Genomic DNA, 15516 nt, shown 5'->3' on the forward strand with positions numbered 1-15516 from the left:
TTCATCAGTGACAGACTGGATTAAGAAAATGTGGCACATATACACCAGGAATACTACGCAGCCATAAAAAAGGATGAGTTTGTGTCCTTTGTAGGCACATGGATGCAGCTGGAAACCATCATTCTCAGCAAACTATCGCAAGAACAGAAAACCAAATACCGCATGTTCTCACTCATTGGTGGGAATTGAACAATGAGATCACTTGGACACAGGAAGGAGATCATCACACACCGGGTCCTATTGTGGGGATGGGGGAGGGATAGCATTAGGAGATATACCTAATGTAAACGATGAGTTAATGGGTGCAGCACACCAACATGGCACATGTATATATATGTAACAAACCTGCACGTTATGCACATGTACCCTAAAACTTAAAAAAAAAAGACTACTGCTAGCTAGTTCAACCATAATAAAGTTTGCTAGATAATAAGTGTAATTTATGATGTTAATATTCAATCTTTGACCATATCACTGCTTTTCTGGAAACTAGTACAAACAACATAAATACTTAGAATATGAGGTAAACTCAAAAATTATACCCACGAACTGAGCAGGCAAGGGGAAAAAACACTTTAAGAATCAATATAAACAGGGATCCCAACATCATGTGGCAAAGGTATAGAGGAACGCAAAGGAAGAAAATGCAGCTGATGGGCCTCTCTGGCAGGGCCACAATCAGAGGCAAGGTAAGTTTCCACTTGATTAGCAGCATTTCAGCAGCTCCAGGGAGATGCCCCACCTCTTACTTATCTGACATTAATTTAACTGAGAATGTAGACTTTCATCTCCATAGTACAAATGGTGCTTATAATGTGAAAACCCCTGAGAATGATTAAGTATTGTATTCAATGCATGATATAGAATTAAGGACTGCCATCTGACTCTCCTCTGAAAGCAGGTTGTGTTAAGAGGACATTTCCTAGACTTGCCCATCTTATAGAGTCTGGAAGAGGCTATGGGAGGTCAAGACAGTTCTTCAGGAGAACAGCTCATCCGTTGGCCCTCCCTGAAAGAGGATGATAGCACATTGGGGGTGGCTACAAAAGGCTAGGACACCAAAAAAATGTACCCTGCTTCACAGTTTGTGCCGCAGTCAGTGTGAGATCGTTAGTGGGCTTTTAATTAGACAGCCCTGTTCTGATGTTGGTTGGAGTACAGGCAGGGGAAGAACTGGGGAAATGAAAAGGTGCCATGGCCAGTACTAGGCAAAGGGAATAAGCAGGTCTTCTGGTATGGCGATGCAGGTTGTGCACTGCTCAAAGGTGCCACATCCAAGTGGTGGGAGGTGGGACGGAGGGAGGTGGGTTGGATGGGGAATATCATTTACTTCACAGACATTATAGGTTGGTGTATTTATTAAAACAGTTTTTCAGTTGATAGTGGTAGAGCGTCTTGTTTTAATAAAATCAGCACATTATGCCCATTTTCTGACATTATGGGAGTCCGGTGACTTGGGAACACAGAGAGTCTCTAATTGGCAGAAAGGTCCATAGATGCAGCACTGTACACCCAAGGAAAGAAACTGTCCCAGCCTGAAAGAATCCCTGTACTTCGCCCTCACTGAGGGCAGGAGTCATGTTTTATTCATCTTTCTTTTTTCCTATCACCTAAGATAGCAGCACAGTATGCATGTTCCATTGAACTTCCCTACAACCACAGTAGCCACTAGCAACATGTGGCTATTGAGCTCTTGCAGTGTGGCTTGTCTGAATTGAGGTGTGCAGTAAGTATAAAATACGCACTTGATTTTGAAGACTAAGTGTAAAAAATGTAAAATAAATCCTTAATAATTACTTTATATTGATTACACATGGAAATAAAATTTTTACTAGAATAGGGTCAATTAAATGTATTATTAAAATTAATTTCACCTGTTTCTTTTTACTTTTAAATGTGGCTACTAAAAAATTTAAGATTACATATGTGATTTGTATTTGTGCCTCCTACTTGTCTTGGGCAAAGCTGCCTGGGAAAGCTGACTACAGAGAATATCCTTGACAACAATTCATACAGTGATTATTTACATTGTTGCTAATTTAATATCCTTTAATTAATCTAATTCTGATTTACCTTATATCCCTTTTAAGAATTCCATGAGGAGGGATCTTTTAATAGGTTTAAAGAAGAAAATTTTTGAAAAATGTATGCTCCTTTGCAGAGACAGTTAAATTAAGAAGAAAAAAAATTTTTCAATGACTTCGCACTTTGCTCAACTGATCTACAAGCCTTTATTTTGTGAAGTGAGTTGTTTGTTGTTGAAATTTGCTAGCATTAAAGTACTCCCATATGAACTTGGTGACACATTCTTGTTAAAGATCTTTGTTTAATTTGATCATTTCAACTTACAAGATGATTATTCTGTTTTGTAGTTTTTCTATAAATTAATGAGAAAGTAAACATTCTAAAAGTACACTAGCACACTTTACTCGACCTGCTATGGGCCCTTGTTAAACACTAATTCTCAGGTACACATATAAATTTTTCCAGCATCACAGTCTCACCTATGGGGATGAGTGAGATGTTTTAAAAGAAGGCCATGTGCTCCACTGAATCTGGACTAAGCTCACTTTAAGGAAAAATAATTTTACTTGGGACCATCTGGTTGCCAAGTCAGGGCAAGCTGAGACTGAAGTTGTTTCTGCTAATGTCCTGGTCAGATCCAGTTCTGAGAGCCTGGGGGAAGCTTTCAGAGGTCAAGATAGTTCTATAGAACTATGGTTCATCCAGTAGCCTTCTGAGACGCAGGGAAGAGCTGCCCACATAGTCAATGGGATGGACTTGAAAAACTTCAATGTGAAAGCGTGTGTGTGTGTGTGTGCGCGCTCACGCACATGCACACAAGTGCGCGAGAGTGAGTGAAAGAGAGGAGAGTGACAGAGACAGAAAAACATAATTTTCGAGATATAACCTTTCCAAGGACCAGATCTACCATCGACATAAAATACCCTCTGTATTGGGATCTTCACTGCTGGATCAAATTATGGATGACTTAAAACTGGGAGTGAGGTATTTAATAGCAATGAGAAAGGGGAATCATTTTTTATTCTGCCAATATTCAGTGCTCCACTGACAGGTACTGATTATATGAAACTAGCTCCAAAAACATCAAAGAAAAGATAAATCCATTCAGACACTGCAATCCCAGAAGGATTGCATGAAAATATTAGCATTCATTTCTGCTGCAGGTTTTATGATAAAAAGTTATTACATATTTGAGTGGATGTCAAAGCAGGGTTGCAAATTTAACAAAAGAAAAATCCTTAGATAATCTTCATATCTTTCAAATAGGTCAAATGCTTATAAAATAAGAGACATTTTACTTTGACAATCAGAAATCAACCATAGTAAAAATAAGCACCTAGAGGTTTTTCTAGCTGTCAGTCCTTTTGCTTATTAATTTATTATTATTATTGTAACTATTTTTACTTTAAAAGTACAGATTGTCCTATGCTGTGGTCCAAACATTAACTTAGCAATCCTATGTCTATCATGTAACATTCTAGATTGAAGGCAAAAAACAAAAATGTCTTATTAGAGTTGAGATAAAACTGACTGGTACTTTTCTGCTAAACACTTCCCTGTGGGGTAAGAGTTTCAAGCACAAAGAAGAGGGTGGCCATAAGAAAAAACATGTTTCACTACTGGACATTGGCTTGTGACTGGAGCTGTTTTCCTGAAAACTGGAGTCTGGCCTCTGGGAAAATCTTCCTTCTCTGTGGGGATCTGGCAAGTGGTATGTGTGGTTAAACATGGAGATGTTGGGGATGAATCCAGGTTCTACCCTACAAGGATTGAGAACAGTGTCAAATTCATTAACCTATTTCGTGAACTCAGTTTCCTATCTGTTTAATGGGAATAATATAACTCATTGCATAAGGCTGTTGCGAGGAAATGAGATGTAAGGCACTTGGCACACGACAACTAGGAAATGTGTTGGTTATCACTGCTGTTACTATTCATTTCATAGCTGTGCTTTCTCTCAAGTTCTGTCTGCATGAAAGTCTCTTTCCTTCCTTGTTGATGTGGAAAGCTCTTCTTTTCAGAAATGGCTCACCTCTAAGAAACAGTCGGTGATTAATTCCAGCTCTGCGAGTCTCCCCTTTCTATATACTCTCAGGTTTTACACATACCTCATAATTATTAGTTGTGTGTTTACATGCACTTCCCCAAAACTGCTAGCTACTGTAAACACATGGCGTAAGCTCAACACAATGCTTGTCGACTTTATCCCTCCCGACAACTTCCCATATATCTTGTATCTAATTCCATATTCTAGATTCTGATTTCACATCTCCCTAAACCCTCTGCTCCCTACCTGTCTCTGTTCTATTCAGATGGAATTTCAGGTTTTCCTCCTCACAGCTTCACTGCTTCCTTCATTAGTTCTCACTGCAGTTATGGCAGCCTTGTCTCCCACTTTGACAAAATTCCTTTTCAGTCTTTCGTGGTCCATTTCAAATCTGCCTCCTAAATTAAGCCTCAGTTAATGACTCACATCAACCCACCTTCCCCAACCCTACTCAGGATGGCTGTTCAGAAATCTAACATTGATGTATAAAACAATTTTAACTGGGGCCGGGCAGAGTGGCTCATGCCTATAATCCCAGTCCTCTGGGAGGCTGAGGCAGCCAGAACACTTGAGGTCAGGAGTTCGAGACCAGCCTGGGCAATATGGCAAAACCTTGTCTCTACAAAAAAAAAAAAAAAAAAAAAATTAGCCAGGTGTGGTGGTGCCCATCTGTAGTCTCAGCTACTCAGGAGGCTGAGACAGGAGGATCGCTTGAGCCCGGGAGGTGGAGGTTGCAGTGAGCTGAGATTGCACCACTGAACTCCAGCCTCGGCAACAGATTGAGACCTACTCTCCAGAAAAAAAAAAAAAAAACACCTAATTTTAATTGGGGTGCTATTATGGGTGCCATGATTTGGACAATGAACTTTTGATGGGGAAGTGGCTTTTTCCTTTCTCCCTAAACCTCTGACGCAGGCTGATCAAACTGAGCACTCAAATATTAGATGTTAGGGAAAGAAGTTACTTATTAGATGCTGAGACAAATAGAAAGTGACACTAGATGCTCCCTTTCTCCCTTTCGGACTCAAGACAGAGCACTGTCTTGGTGAGACTGGTCTTTCTTAAGGTATATGTGGCTGGTGCCAGCCATGATGTTTTTGTTTTTTTTTGTTTTGTTTTGTTTTATCTTATTATTATTAGAGACAGGGTCTTGCTCTGGTGCCCTGGCTGGAGTGCAGTGGTGCGATCATGGCTTACTGAAGCCTCAACTTCCCAGGCTCAAGTAATCCTCTCACCTCAGACTCCTGAGGAGCTGGGACTACAGGAGTGCACCACCATGCCCAGCTAATTTTTTTTTTTTTTTTTTGGTATTTTTATAGAGACAGCGTTTTACCATGTTGTCCAGGTTGGTCCCAAACTCCTGGGCTCAAGTGATCCTCCATCCTTGGCCTCCCAAAGTGCTGGGATTACAGGTGCGAGTCACCGTGCCCAGTCCCTGCCATGGGGTTAGCAGCAACTCTTGGAAAAGAACTGTTTTCACTCCTGAGTCCTCATACTTAGATGTTTGTCTACAGAGGATGTCACAAGTAGAATTAGGTCTCAAAAAGCCATCTGAGCTAGCAGAATATGCATGTCAATTATCTTTCCTTTACTAGGCCCTATACATACTATTTCATTAAATGGACCTGCCCACTACTCTGAACTTTCTGAAGCAAGCCTGATCCTAATTGTTCCCCCAAAAAGAATTTGAAATCATCACATTCAAGCTTTTGTCTCACCACTCTAATAAAACCATTGTTTTCAAGGTTACTCAATCTTACTGTTGGCTAAATCCAAGTAATTCTTCTTTGTCCTTATTTCAGTTGGTTTCCTGGCAACATCCAACATCATTGCAAATGTCTTCCTTGAAACACTCTCTTCTCTTGACTTCCTTGACATGATGCTCATCTGTTATTTAAAAAGTGTGCCTACGTTTGCATTTATCTGATACACCTTTGCCTATATTTTTATTTTTCAACCTTTCTGAACTGCTTTATTTAAGGGATGTTTCTTATCTACAGCATAGGGTTGGATATTCCATTATAAACAAATTTGAAGTTCTTTTTCCAATAATAGAGATAGAATTTAACTCCTTTGCGTCTATCATAATAACAGATATGTTTGTTTTTAGCTCTGGAAGGAAGGATTGGACTCTTTACAAGGGGCTTCTGATTAGGTATCCTTTAGCTGGCAGGTGAATCATTTGGGATGTCTTTGCTAGTTTCAAAAAACTCTATACAAATGGCTTAAACATAAAGGGTATTCATTAACTTGCCATAATAAAGACGTCCAGAAGTATTTCATATTTTGTCTTGTTATACACACATGCATGCACATACACATGTATACATATATATATATATACACACTTATACATGAAAGAGAAACATTCATTTCTCTACATTTTTCATGGTGTCTTTTTGTTTTTTAACAATGTTTAGGAAAATGTATATTTTTGTTTTATAGGTTACCTTTGTTTAATTTTACATGCTACTTTTAGACTTTAATTGTTTAGATATTATCTTTTAGTTCTTTCATATGTAACTCACCACATACACAGAATTTTTAAAAACCCTGTGATAATCTCAATAGATGCAGAAAAAGCATTCAGTAAAATCTAGCATCACTTCATGATAAAAACCCTCAAAAAACTAGACTTAGAAGGAACTTACCTCAAAATAATAAAAGTTACATATGGCAACCCATAGCTAACATCATAGTGAATGTGGAAAGGTTAAAAGCATTCCCTCTTAGAACTGGGACAATACAAGGATGCCCACTTTAACCACTACTATTCAAACTTAGTACTGAAAGTCCTAGCTGGGGCAAGCGGTCAAGACAAAGAAAGAAAAGTCATCCAATCAGAAAAAAATAAGTTGAATTATTTCTGTTTGTTGATGATATGATCTTATGCCTAGAAAACCCTAAGGACTCCTTGAAGAGACTCCTAGATCTGATAAATGACTTCAGTAAAGTTTCAGAATACATAATCAATGTGCAAAAATTAGTAGCATTTCTATACCAATAATGATCAAGTTGAGAACCAAATCAACTCAATCCCATTTACAATAGCTACCAAAATAAAATAAAATACCTAGGAATAGATTTCACCAAGGAGTTAAAAGAGCTCTACAAAAATAACTACAAAACACTGATGAAAGAAATTAGAGATAATACAAACAAATGGAAAAGCATCCTATGCTTATGAATTGGAAGAACCAGTATCATTAAAATGACCAAACTGCCCAAAGCAATCTACAGATTAAATGAAATTCCTGTCAAATTACCAGTATCATTCTTCAGAGAATTAGAGAAAGCAATGCTAACATTCATAAGAAACCAAAAAAGAGTCTGAATAGCCAAAGTAATAACTAAACAAACAAGAATAAATCTAGAGATATCACGTTACTTGACTTCAAATTATACTGTGGCTATAGTAACCAAAACAGCATGATATGGGCATAAAAACAGACACACAGATCAATGGAACAGAACAGAGAACCCAGAAGTAAAACCACATACCTCTACAACCAATAATCTTTGACAAAGCTGACAAAAACATACACTAGGGAAGTACACTCTATTAAATAAGTGGTACCGGGAAAATTGAATAGTCATATGCAGAAGAATGGAATTGGACCCATATCTCTCAGCATATACAAAAGTTAATGCAAAATTGGTTAGACTTAAGTGTAAGACCTGAAACTACAAAAATCCTAGAAGAAAACCTAGGTAAAACTATCCTGGACTATCCTAGGCAAAGAATTTATGACTAAGTCCTCAAAAAGAAATGCAACAAAAACAATAGGCAAATGGGATTTAATCAAACTAAAAAGCTTTTGTACATCAAAAGAAATAATCAACAGAGTAAACAGACAACCTACAGAATAGGAGAAAATATTTGCAAACATTGCATCTGGCAAAGGGTTAATATTCAGAATCTACAAGGAACTGAAACAAATCAACAGGAAAACAAAAAACAAAAAACAAAAATAACCCTATTAAAAAGCAAGGAATGGACATGAACAGACATTTTTCAAAGGAAGACATACAAATGGCAAAAAAACATATGAAAAAAATGCTCAATATCACTAATCATCAGAAAAATGCAAATTAAAACCATAATGAGATACCATCTTACACCAGCCAGAATGAATATTGTTAAAAAGTCAAAAACCAACAGATATTGGGAAGGATGCAGAGAAAAGAAATACTTATACATTGTTAGTGGAAATGTAAATTAGTACAACTTTGCAGAAAACAGTATGAAGATTTCTCAAGGAGTTAAAAAAAGAACTACCCTTTGATATAGCAATCCCACCACTGGGTATCTACCCCTCGCCCCAAAAGAAATCAAGTATCAAAAAGACACCTACACTTGCATGTTTATCTAATGCTATTTACATTAGCAAAGTCATGCAGTCAACCTAAGTGTCCATCAACTGATGGGCAGATAAAGAAAATGTGGTATATATGTATACTATGGAATCCTACTCAGTCACAAAAGATAATGAAATAATGTCTTTTATGGCAACATAGACGGAACTGGAATCCATTATTCTAATTGAAATGACTTGAAACAGAAAGTCAAAAACCACATAGTCTCACTTATAAGTGGGAGCTCAACAATGGGTACACCTGGACATACAGAGAAGAATAATAGACATGGAGATTCTAATAGGTGGGAAGGTGGGAGATAGGTGAGGGATGAAATAATTCCTATTGGGTACAATATATCCTATTTGGGTGATGGGTACACTAATAGCCCCAGACTTCACCACTATGAAATATATCCACGTAACATAACTGCACGTGGACCCCTAAATATATAAAAATAAAAAAAGGAAATGATAGCATTGGCATATTTCCCCTTCCTTGCTTTTTTCCTCTGGCCCTCCACTGCTGAATTTTGCTCAACATAATATATTTTTAGTTTTAGCTTTGTACATCTTATACTGTATTGTGTTGCATTGTATTGTATTGTATTGTATTGTATTGTATTGTATTGTATTGTATTGTATTGTATTGTATTGATTTATTTTTTGAGAGGGAGTCTTGCTCTGTTGCCCAGGCTGGAGTGCAGTGGTGTGATCTCAGCTCACCACAGCCTCCACCTCCTGGGTTCAAGCGATTCTCCTACCTCAGCCTCCTGAGTAGCTTGGATTACAGGCCCATGCCACTGCACCCGGCTAATCCTTATACTTTAAATGCTTGTTTTGTCAGTATATCCTTTGACTCAGACATATTACACAAGGCCATAAGTGAATTTACTCTACCTTTCACCTTCTTTCCCTCTTCCTCTTCCAGTTTTGGTTAGGTATTTAAACCAATTTATTTGGTTAGGTAATTAAAATTTTTCACAGCATATAATATGCCATCCAAATCCCCACCTTTGCTTTAGGATTAGTTCTACAATTAAATACATTCCATGCTCGCCACCATTCTTTTTACTTTGGGTTAAGGAATTTGTCAAAAACTATACAAAAATTAGGTAACAGAGTCAGGATTTAAACCAAAGTTTGACACAACATTCCATGCTTTTTCCACTACATTATGCTTCTTCCAAAAGTCTACATACACACACATACACACATACACTTAAAACTACACTGAAAGCAAAAGAGATCAAGACAGTACACAGAAAAAGTAAGCAAAATATAAGAAATTAAGAGTTAAAAAGAAACAATAAAAATTGAAATAAATGGATAAACACATAAAAGAGACTGAATTCACTTCATTAGCACCCCAAAATAAACAGTTTTAAAATTTTTCATGTGGGCACAAAAGGTTATTTTTTTTTATTGATAAGATTGGCAGGCCAATATTGAAAGAAAAGAAAAGGAAACAAGAGACCAACAAGTCTATAGAGGGTTAATCATTTCTTCAAAAATGCATTAAAACAGGAGGCTAAGTTAAAAATCATTAGGGATTATTTGCATCTCTGGAACTAAGGCAGCCACAGACTTCAACAGAATATTTAACTCATTTGATGTCCCAAGGGATGGATTCATTGCAAGAGTTTTCTGATTTGGTTCTCTATGGCTGGCGTGTAAATCATTTGGGTTGTCTTCAGCTGTCAGTTACAGAAGACCAGCCCTAAATAGCTTAAACGTAACAGTGAAGTCCATAGGGTAGACTTTCACAGGGGAAGATAGGGTGGTACTTTCAAGATTGCTTATTTCAGTGGCCTAATAGTGACATAAGAGTCCAGGTCTTTTCATTCTTTTCCACTGCAGCTATCCTCAGCACACAAATATTTTCCAAGGATGGTCCCCACAGGGATACCAGATGATTACAGCAGCTCATGCTCATCGTCATGTAAGCACAATAAAAGCCAGAAAGGACCATCCCTTCTTTGTGGACATTTTAAAGAAAGTGCAATCCTTTCCCAGCAGCTGTTTTGCACACTGGTCCACAAGTATCATGGCTGGAATTGTGTCACATGCTCTCTGCCACACCAATCATTGCATTGGTAGGAGGACTGCAATTACAGTAATTGGTCTAAAGTAATCTCAATTCATCCTCCCCCATGGGGCTAGAAATGGACACAGACTTGCCTGAAGCTCAGAGCCACCCAAATTCAAGGCAAGGAAAAATGAGATTATCAACCAACAACATTTGTCATAGGTAGAAATAGAACAGAAAGACCTTCCTTTTACCCTCTACCTCTCACTTTTGAACATTCTTAAATACTATGGAGGATGAGAAGACACATCAGTCCATCTTTTTTACATGCATCTTCTAACAGTTGATTGTTATTGGGCATACGTTGCTACCAGCAGGCATATACCTTTTTCCATATAATGAATGGCACACTAGGTTTCTCTTCCAGAATGGCCATCAGGTAGTATTTATTTATGACTAATGTTAGCTTCTCAAGGCCTTTATGAGTCAATTAAGAGACCAGCTTGAATGTCTCCATGAGCTAAATGGATGTTTACCCACATGCATGTAGATAGTCATATTTATGAAAACACCTATGACTCCTACGAGAAAAATAAATATTAAACACAGGTTAAAAAAAAGCATTTCAAATGGCTGAAAGAGGGTCTAAGATCATATGAAATACACCACAGGTTTAAAATTACTACCCATCAGGAGGATCACTTGAGCCTCAGATTTAAAAAAAAATATTAAATTAAAAAATAAATTAAAAAATTATTAATCAAATCAAATTAAAAAATATTAAATTAAAATCAAATTAAATTAAAATCAAATCAAAATCAAATTAAAAAAATATCAAATTAAAAAAATATTGCCTAGATTTTCATGAAGGAAGACATTAAAACCAAGATAAAGAGGTAAAGTGCCAATTTTAAGCAAGATTTATAGAATGTTTGTAATGTGCCAGATACTGTATTAAGTACCTTATGTACATTACCTCACTCAAAATTCAGTCAGATCAAAGGCAAATACCAGTATTATCTTCATTTTGCCAAAGAAAATACTGAGGCTAAGAGGGTAAGGATATTGCTCAGGTTCCTCTGTAAGTAGGGCCAAAAATTAAACCCAGTTGTGTCAGGCTCTAAAATAATGTTTTGACCTTTGACCTCTACCCTGAGAAGACAATGGGAACAATGGTCCCCCTGAAATGTTTCCTCTCTCTTTAGGGTCCCAAACTGCTCCTGTAGAGCTACACAGACCTTGTTTAATAAGTCATCACTGCTGCTTGAAAGAATCAAGAAATATTTCGAGAACATTACATATGTCTCTGATATAGAGGCTTTCTATAAAGAACAAACTGTACTCCCCTTCCACTTTTTGGAAATATAAAATATTTTAGGCAGAATTTATGGAATAAATACCTTAATAGTTCATAATTTTATAACATTTTTATTTAAAAAATGTTTTTATGTGTGTTCTGTGAAATAATCTCCCTCAAAGACAGCAGCTTCTTTTAAATTTCTGAAGAATTTTAGTCGGAGAAAAAAATTCACCTAGATTTTTAAAGTAGCAATACATAATCTTTTTTTTCATTTCTAAGATTAAAAGGCATTTTCAACCAAGTACATTTGCAAGTTCATTGGCTTTAAACAACAAAACAAAAACTAAATTCCATCTTACTGAAATTGAGCAGAGCATTGTAAATGAATTAGCTCAATTATTTAGAAGGTGTGGGATGTCAGGTATATTTGGAACAAGGTAGGACCCAAGTTATGAGACTTCAGTGTTCTGCAACCCTACATTAAAATTGGAGTAATGAGCTACTAAATGTATCAGACTTGAGTTCAGCACAGTAAAAACTTTGCCAATATTTTACATGCTTAATACAAATCCCAAAGATAAAACTTTTTCTCATAAAGCGTGATTTCCATCTATGTCTCTCTGAATGTTAGAGTCATAGGATAAACACATTATTTACCCTGTATGTGTGTGCGTGTATTTATTTACCTCAATGATGATCTGATAATCATACCAGGAGCTAGTATTCAAGAGAAACTTTATTAGTCCTGAGAGTATAGAAAGATTTAAAAATGTATGTTAATTAAGTAAAATGTACGGTGAACTTATTTGGAACTGTATTTAATGAAATACACAATTGTTACTGAGCTGCATGGCAGTTAGCTGTAAGTCATACAGAATTTACAAAAGACTGTCATTTCATCAGCATTAATTTTACACAATCAATCTAATTTTTAAAAACTTTTCTATAATCATAAACTTTTCCCTGGATAAAAGCCATTTGCATAATTCTGTCTCCTCTTCTTTCTGTCTCTCTACATTTTTTTTTCCTTATCTTCCTGCCCTTCACCAAGATAGAGGAGTCCCAATACTGGGCCCTGCCCAAGACCTCAGCATCCACCTCTCCTCCTTCCCACCCTGATCAGGGCATCAGCGGCTTGGAAGCTCCAGGCCCTCGGTTCTTCACACCTTGGAGCCACATCTAGCACGTCCTTACATATGCATCTCCTGCTTTATTTGGAGGCGTCTTTATGACATTCCCAATAATGTTGGGATGGGACAGAAAGGAGAAACCCAGGCATGTGGTGAAAGGGTGGTAACCCTAGGGAGAGAAAGGGCATATGCCAATGATTCTGGAATTGTAGCATCAAACAGTTTGGGGTCAGAGGAGTGAGAAGGTGCAGGCATGGAGATAAAGAGTGGGGAAAAGAGGGGAGCAGAGCAACCTGTGGGGCCCAGGATCTCCGTAGGAGACCTTAGCGGTGAACACATGCTCTCCAGGCACAGCTTCTGGCAGATTCAGCCTCAGCTCATCCTCCTCAGGGAAGCTGGAAGACAGATGGAGCTGGAGGACAGAGCTACTTGGGCTTTCCCTGACAGCCCTCACCAGCAAACCATACTTGCCTTCCTAGAAGAATTTGACAAATTTGGGCCTAATCTTAGCTCTGTCATTTTTAGCAGTGTGACTTTAAGTAGTCACCAACCTGTCTGAGCCTCAGTCTCCCCATAGGTGAGGTGGGAATAATACTCTCTACACAGTTATTGTGAGGATTTAATGAAATGAAGCATCCGAACATTGCCTAAAACAGGGCAGGCTCTTGACAAAAGTGTTTTTCTTTTCTTCAGCCCTGAGGCATGAAGAAGGTTCTTCTTCTCATTTCCAACTTTGCTCTATTTTCCCCACCGGTATTTATTTCATTTCACGTTTTAGAATCAGAATGTTAAAAATAAATACATAAGGGATTGGAGGTGAGTAAATTGGAGACTGAATAAGTGATGGCTTGGGTTTCTTCCGGCTGGGTTGAAGGAAGAGGAGTCATGCTGGGTGAGGGGGTGTCACTGCGGAAGGCAGAGGCATCCCGGCATCTTGAGGGCACAGGGGCATTTTCCATCCCTGTGGAGTGGAAGCTGTGACTGTCCCTTGCAGGGCATCTAGGACCTCTGACTTGACAGTCCTGGACCATAGGTCTAATGGGCATCCAAAGGTACTGTGAAGGAGGAGGCTCCCCACCCTGCCCACCCAACTCTAGGACTAAAGTGCTAGGCTGGGGAGTTTGGGTGTCTGGTAGGATAATTGCTGCCTCTTGTGCATTTAGCCCACGACTTGGGTTAAATCTACAGGCTCGCCTCTCAAAATAGACACTGGACTTAGCAGTATACATAACAGACCTCCCCTCAAAATCTATTTCTAGTTTTTGAGGAGAGCCAGGCTGACACTAAAAATGAAACTGGTTCTCTCACAGCATCTTGGACCTGTAGGATTGTTCCTGGCTCCTCTTTAAAGTGCCTGGTGGCTTTTCCTTCCCTATTCAATCTCTGTCTAACTATCTACATTAATATTTCAAAAACATTCAGTGGCCTGTACATTGGTGGTACTTTATTCCCCAGGCTTGAAAAACTTTTTTCTTGGAATTGGAATGCTTTGTGCAGTCTAATAGTCTGTGTTAGGCTAAGAGTCGAATAACATTGCCCTTGTAATTATCTTGTCACAGCCATAAGACAATAAGTGAGGGCATGTCTGCTCTGCAAAAGGCCAATTCAATTGTGACCTTAAACAGATGTTGTGATCCAAATGAAACACATATAATGGGTTACCAACCAAATTCAGTCATTTCCAGCCAGTCAGTATTCCCCCCTCATCTCTACCCACTAAGTTATACTAACAAACAGGTTATTATTTAAGTAGAAAAATGCAATATTAAGAAGTTAGAAAACATTCATTGAAAACAGACTGCCTCCGCATTTGCGCTGAGCTAAGTTCTATGAAATACCTGCGCATTTCTCAAATCCAGACGATTTTATGTTCATGCCTGATTCTTTAGTGGTAGCTTCAGGACCATTTTAATAAGAAGATTCCACCTCAAAGAAAGATATTAGGCTTTGGGGCAAAGCCTCATTAAAAAAATACAAGAAGCACATTTTTAGAAAGAGTTTTTCAAAGGCTGTCAGAAACCCCAGCTGAGTTGCAAGGGCCTAGGCTACCTCCTGCCCCCCTCCCCAGTTCTCTGACAGCTAACTTCCCTAGGGCCATTGAGGAGTGCAGATGACCTGACCATGCAGGAGTCCTGTGACAGAGGAGTAATATTAACTAAGTTAACTAAGTGGGAAGGGGGGCTTCACAGAAGTCCGTCCGTAGGCACGTACAGGAGACACGGGGATCTACCTGGAGGAAGAACTAAATTTGTCTTTTCTAGTTCAAAAAAGCCTTCCCGAACTCTCAGCAAACAAGCCAGTGATCGCCTCCTCGCCTTCGCCACTTTAGTTCAGCCTCTTTAGTCCCCATGGAGAGCCGGGATGAACTAGCCCCGTGCGCTCCAGCGGTCTCGGTCCGGGCCGCTGCTTCCCGGAAAGCCACTCCCTCTTTCTTTTCCCACCTGTGTTTCCATTTTCTTTGCCGAGTACGAAACTAGCCGGCCACCCACCCGCCCCGCTCCGTGGCGGAGGTGCCTCCACAGAGCCAAACTTTGTACCTTCTGGGATGGAGAGGGATCCCCCAATAATCAGACACTACCGGCAAGCCAGCCCCGGGGAGGGGCGACTGGTGGAGCTGGCGCCAGGCCGTT

The 15516-nt window shown here is 38.7% G+C and overlaps 1 protein-coding gene across 1 annotated transcript in view; it reads right to left on the minus strand.

The window, feature by feature from the left end:
- Window positions 1-15516, minus strand: part of MCHR2 (melanin-concentrating hormone receptor 2) — a 73866-nt gene that overhangs the window by 58007 nt on the left and 343 nt on the right. The gene's annotated exons all lie outside the window — the stretch shown is intronic.

This window comes from Mandrillus leucophaeus, unplaced genomic scaffold (genome assembly GCF_000951045.1).
Source record: "Mandrillus leucophaeus isolate KB7577 unplaced genomic scaffold, Mleu.le_1.0 Scaffold690, whole genome shotgun sequence".
Classification (NCBI taxonomy): domain Eukaryota; kingdom Metazoa; phylum Chordata; class Mammalia; order Primates; family Cercopithecidae; genus Mandrillus; species Mandrillus leucophaeus.